The sequence below is a fragment of the Marmota marmota genome, unplaced genomic scaffold (assembly GCF_001458135.2).
Source record: "Marmota marmota marmota unplaced genomic scaffold, marMar, whole genome shotgun sequence".
Classification (NCBI taxonomy): domain Eukaryota; kingdom Metazoa; phylum Chordata; class Mammalia; order Rodentia; family Sciuridae; genus Marmota; species Marmota marmota.
Window position 1 is genome coordinate 11,784,330 of NW_026000153.1, and position 6,544 is coordinate 11,790,873.

At 37.5% G+C, this 6,544-nt stretch overlaps 1 protein-coding gene and 1 long non-coding RNA gene across 2 annotated transcripts in view; both read left to right on the forward strand.

The window, feature by feature from the left end:
- The window catches only part of Septin7 (septin 7), a 96,711-nt gene that overhangs the window by 902 nt on the left and 89,265 nt on the right, over positions 1-6,544 (forward strand). The gene's annotated exons all lie outside the window — the stretch shown is intronic.
- LOC125611524 lies at positions 7-2,459 on the forward strand. Its single transcript, XR_007341700.1, has 2 exons — positions 7-536; positions 1,077-2,459. It is a non-coding gene; the product is annotated as an uncharacterized LOC125611524 (long non-coding RNA).

The window sequence follows — 6,544 nt, forward strand, 5'->3', positions numbered from 1 at the left end:
ACGTGTGGAGGAGCCCCAGGCGGCGGCATTCCTCGTGCAGCAGGCGGGCGGGCCCGGGGCGCGGGGAGACGTGAGCCGCGGCCTCCACGGCCGGAGCAGCCAGAGCGGGGTCCTGTTAGCTAGCCTTCCCTCCCTCTCTTCCCTCAGCCTCCTCCCGGGCCCACAGCTCCCGCGGCCCTGCTTTCTCTAGTCACCGTCCGTAGCACCCTGGGCAGACGTCCTCTTGTGGGGAGTGGGCCTGGCTAGGAGGATGGGGATGTGTGTGCGCACTCGGGCGACGGTGCTGTGTGGGCCGGCCCCGGGAGGGCGGCGGCGGGGAGGGAGGAAGAAGGATGCACCAAGCTGAGGCTGCGGTGGAGGCAGCGGCAGCGGCTGTAGCAGTGGCAGTGGCAGTGGCGGCTGCAGCTCCCACTACTGCGTCGCCTACTCCCTTCCCTTTCCCTGCCTCTCGGCGTTGCCTTTCCCTGGGCGCAACCCAGAAGGCCAGTGGCTGGCTGGCGAGTATTGAGGACCGAGGATCCGGGGCTTGGCTCGAGGTTTGGGCTTAATTTTTAGGAAAAGGGGAAAGAGAATGTCTGGAAGGGCGCCCCCCGGAGGAGGTGGAAAGAGTGGGAAGGGTCCCTGGAAAAGGGAGGGAGTGGAGATAGGGATTGGTGAAGGTTAAGGAAATTAATTTTTGAAGTAATTTCAGTTATTTTTAGTTATTCTCTTAAGAAGTCCTTTCATTTCCTTTCCTCCCCCACATATTGGAAAAAGAACAGCCCATTTCATTCACATTTTCCACTCCTGAGTTCCATTTCATACTGTGTGTGTAGTATGAAATAAGCAACTGAGTTTTTTTTTTTTTAAACACATTTCCATTTGCTAAGTTACTTTTTTAGAGTACACTGTTTCAGATCTGGTTTTTTATAGCTGTAGGGAAAGAATCTGATATTCGCGTCCAGGTGTTTGCTTAGTTACTGAAATGATAACTTATTACTTAAATTCTTGTGAGCGTATTGTTAAATAGTTCAGGTTTAGGAATTATTTCTTTTGGCTTTTTTTTTTTTTTTTGGCTTTGTTTTTGATGAAATAAGAATATCTCCCGGAGTGCCCTTGAATCCAAATGAACAGGTAATCTAGATTCACAGGATTTCGCTTGTTTTACATATTTATGTGTGTATAGGGGATGGGTATAATCAGCCCTCCCCGCCATGTGAAGATTATACATAGGTTAAGAGGAAACTCTTAGGCTTTAAATCTTGTCTCTTTTTAGTGATGAGATTTAAAGAATCCTGATAGATTGTAGGATGGATATAAACAATTACTAAACCAGTTACAGATGCCTGGATTTCTTATTTCTCCAAACAGCAGGGAGCTCTAGGGGTAGTATATTAGGTGGGGGGTGGGGAGCAGGAAACAGTCTTTCATCCCGCCCAGCTGTTCAGTGGGTGGGACTGAAGGAGATAGGGTTGAATGGAGTATGAAATAAACGTGGAAGTTACATAGATGGTTTACATGATAGCATTGTATCATTCTAGGATAGGACGATGTGATGGAGCCACGTCCTTTTAATGGTTGTTAAAAATGTCTGTTTTAGGCTTACAGAATTGAAGTTAATAATTGATAACAGCAATTTATTTTGTATTTAAGTTGATTAATTTACAGAAAAGATATGTTCTTCATACATATGTTTTCTTAATGTTTGATTATTGGTTTTTTAGTATTAAAAGATTTTGTTTCTGAAGTTTATTATAAAATTGGTTGTTTGGATTTGTGCATTTTTCTATAGAAATGATTTGAGGGAACATCTGAGCAAGTCTAGGGCAGTTTAAAGGGTTATGCTATAACAGCAACAGGAAGGAAAAAGAGTTAGATCTGTGGTTTTAAGGTCTTAGTAACGGGGAATGATCAGTTGAGGGGACCAGTCAGTGAAGGTAAAGGGAAAGAAGATTGATTTCAGACATATATGATGGTATTCATATTCACCATAAACTGTGTTCTGGTGGTAGAGTATTGTTAATTTACTTGATTGCCAGCAGAGATCCATGTTTCACATTTTAACAAAATAAGCTAGCTATCTTCAATTTTTTATTAGAAATTGAAAATTTTTATTTTAACTTTAACGAAGCATTTGTTTACATATTTTACTAAGTTTTGAAACAAAAGTATTTGTATATTTTTATGTGCTAAGTTTGTACTGCAGATAACACAAGATTTATTGTATGGTGGGAATCTGGTGTAGAAAAATTGTTTTATGGGTTTGGCTTGCTGGATGAGAGCATACTGTTAAATGTAGACAGTTGTACTCTACAGCAGTGTTTCAAAGATTGAAGGTTTTGACCCATTAGTGGATCTTGAAATCAAACTTGTGAATTTCTACTGATACTTTTTTCTTAAAAAACAAAAATAGAAAATATCAGGATATTATACTTACATTGTGGGTTCTTTGGAAGGAAGTTGAATTTTTTTTTTTTTTTTTACAACTATTATATTGAGTTGGAATGTAACTTTTTTGTTAGAATGTAACTTTTTTAAACTAGGGATTGTCATCAAAAAGTGCAGTATGGATAGGTCAAATCTAAGGACTTTAATCCTTATGGTAAGGGTTGGTGCTCTTGGATTGAGGAAGGAAGACTTTAGTAGATGGCTGTTAAGTCTACGAGTGTTTTTCTTACTTTGGGTTAATATACCATGTGGCTAATGTTAGAGAGATGTGGGACCTATTCCTCCTTGAGAGGAGGTCATTCTCCCAAAGCAGGTAGAAACAAAGGTGTGTCCCAAGAGAAAATAGTAGCATTCAGTGAGTATTCACTGGGCTTTGAGGAAAAATGGTCTTTTGTTTTGTTTTCTCTTGTTCTTTTGTATCATCATATATCTGGAGACTTAAGTTTTGAGCTTGAACCTGAAGAAGAAACAAGTGCTATGCGTGGCTCATTTGCAGTGTTGGAGGCCTTATACACAAAAAGTCTTTGTGACTCATTCTGGTTTTGTCTAGCTCTTCAGAAGTATATGTAACATACTGGGGCTTTGAGTTCAAAATCTTAATGATAATGGAAGTATACATTATAATGATTAAGAAGGTGGGCTTTGATGACAGACTGGAGTCATCTTGACCTTGCCAACTTACTAGACCTATCTGTCAGGATAGGTTAGTTCCTTCCTACTAATGGACTGTTTCTTTTCTTTTCTTTCTCTTTTCATTTCCAACTCACTGTGGACTGATATTGTAAAATATGTTTTCTAAAAAAGGCCAAAAAAATGTAAATGAAGATGGACTAAGAAAGACAAAATAAAAGCCCTGTCTTTTTATTAGACATAAAATTTTCTGGTATAAATGTCCACTTTGGGGCCTGAGAATCTAGGAGATGTGGCTCAGTGGTAGTATGCTTGCCTAGCATGGCTGATGTCCTTAATTTGTGGTCCTCAGCACCACCAGATTTTTTTTTCTATGTTTCTCTAACATAAACTGATATACATTTCACACACTGACTCACTGGTCTATAGACTATACTTTTAATAGTTCTGGGTTAGACTATTCTGCAGTAACCAGTAGCCTTAGAAATCTCAGTGGGGTTAGCTAAGATGAGGTATTGTCTGCCATGCTGAGGTTTATGTACTATGTTTTAAAATAGCATTTCTTAACTTCAGAAGTACTTTAAAGGCTGATAGGAGAATAAGTAAGTATACTCTGTGACTGAGAGTATAGCATGAGGCTGATCCCACTTAGGGTATTTTGAAGTTTTAAAAATCTTCGGTATTTATATGATATTTGTGTTTTATTCTATATTTATTTGCTTTATTGATAGAATGTAAAGATGATGATACCCCTTCTTCCCTACTAATCTAGAAGTAAAAATGGACTTGCTTAAAGATAGAATAGTTAATTTTGTTATTTTGTGCAACTCTGTAACCATTACTGAGTATTTTGGTAGCTTCACTTGAGGTGAGATCAGTTTCTCATTCTTGGTGATATTGACATTGAGTTTGGTGATATTGAAAATTGAGTTTTAATTCTTTGTTGGTTGTGGAGTGCTGTCCTGTATTGTAGGATGTTTACCAGGATCCTTAGCCTCTCTACCCACTAACATGCCAGTAGCACAATCCCCTCTCTAGTTGTGAGAATGAAAAAATGTATGCAGACATTGTCAAATGCCATGTTGGCAAGCAGGGAGGTTGCAGAATTGTCTTAAGTGAGAATCACTGCACTGGTTGATGGAGAACCATTGAAGGATTGTAGAAGATGGGGAAGAAGTGTTTCTTAACCATATTAGTTCATAATTCTGTCTTCTGGAACTCCAATCATTTAATATTCTTAGTGTTTTCCAAAGTTGAAAATTACAATCATCTAGCTAGATTTTTGTTTTTGTTTTCATTTTTTGTAATTGAATCATTAATGCAGATTTTTTTTTTTTTTTTTGTAAAATGTTATCAGTAATTACTGGACATTCAACATTATTATAGGTTAGTGTTTTTCAAAGTATAACTGATGACCCTCACCACATGAAGGATTAATCATGGCCTGGAGCTAAAAATGCAGATTAACTGGTTTCTACCACAGACCCACTGAGTCTCTGGGGAGAGGGCCCAGGAATCTGTATTTCTAAATGGTTCAGAAATTAAGTAACTTTATTGAGGTTTCATACAATCAAATGCACATATTATAAATATTTGATTAATGAACTTTGACATATAGATGCACATCTTATAGCCTATATTCAATCAAGCAAGATATAGAACATTTCTACTGTCCTGAAGTTTCTTTATGTCCCTTTGTAGTTATTCCCTGACTGTTCCAGGTAACCACTCATCTCTTTTGGTGGGGGTGGGTACTGTGGATTGAACTCAGGATGATTTACCACTGAGCTACAATACCCAGCCCCTTTTATTTTTATTCTTGATTTTGAGACAGGGTTTCACTAAGTTGCTGAACCTGGCCTCAAATTTGCAATCCTCCTGCCTGGGTCTCCCATGCTGGGATTACAGCATGAGCCAGAACACCTGGCGAGATCTGATTTTTATACAGCCGCAGATGATTATTATTATTTTTAAAAAACAGCTTTATTGGGATATATACATTAATTGACTCTTGAAGTGTTTTTTTCTGGGTATTTTTTCGAAGTTTTTTCCCCCTTCTCTAGCTTCTTTATTATATAAGATTTCACATGTGTATAAAACATGAATAGTTAAAATGATTCCTTTGGTTCTTTTAAAAGAATATAGATTTTATTAGTGTTCCAGAGTTTGATAAATAGTAGGCTTGGGATGGGCTCCTAAAGATCTTTGATTCTGATTGTCTGTTTTTCAGTAAAATAAAAAACATTTTTCCCTAGTTTTATTGTTCTTTGTAAAATATATACGAAATATTTCTGCGGGAACAGTTTGAGGTTTTCATAAACCTTGTTCATGGATTTAAATCAGACACTGAATTAAGACAGCTATGTTCCTTGCTTTCATGGACGTTCTGGTGTTTTGTGTTTTTATTTCTGAAATTGTTTTTATTTATTGGCAGTTTATTTTTGAATAGGTAATATAATCACTTGGTTCAAAATGCAAAAGATTAAAAAGGGATAAAATCATATTACTTTCCTGCTTCTAGCTTCACATCGCACAGTTTCCTACTTTTAAGCAATCTATGGTAACAGTTTCTTCTAAAGGTTTTGTTTCCTTTTTTTGATGGGAGGGGCATATGAAAATAAAAATGCATGTCCTTCCTAGCCCTACCCTTGGTAGCATATGACAGATTCTTTCTTTTTTTTTTTTAAATATGTATTTTTTAGTTTTAGGTGGACACAATATCTTTTATGTGGTGCTGAGGATTGAATCCAGTGTCTCATGCATGCTAGGCGAGCGTGCTACCACTTGAGCCACATCCCCAGCACCTGATGTAGATTCTTTCTTACCTAATTTTTTCCCATTACTCCATCTTGAATTACCTCATATCAGCATATAAAGAACATTCTTATTTTATACAGCTACATAAATTCATTTTATGGTGTTTCACTCCATTTGTAATGCTGCTATAACAAAGTTCCTCAGGGCAGGTAGTTTTTTTTAAATTTTTCTTAAATTGGTACATTGTAATTATACATAATGATGGGATTTGTGTCACATATTCATACCTGCATACCATATAACAATATAATTTGGTCAATATCATTTCCTAGTATTTTCCTTTCCTTCCTTCCCCTCCTGCTAGTCCCTTTCCTCTCCTCTACTGATCTTTAATTTTCATGTGATCCACTCTTTCCCCCCAACCTTTCTTTTCTCGATTCCACATATAAGAGAAAACATATGAACCATGACTTTCTGAATTTGGCTTGTTTCCTTTAACATAATGTTCTTCAGTTCCATTCATTTTCCTGCAAATGACATAATTTCATTCTTTTTCATGGCACAGTAAAACTCCATTGTGTATAATTACCACAATTTCTTTGTCCATTTATTCATTGTGGACACCTAGGCTGGTTCCATAGTTTGGCTATTGTGAATTGTGCTGCTGTAAACAAGGGTATGCATGCATCACTATAGTATGCTGACTTTAATAATAAGAGCGTCTTTTATT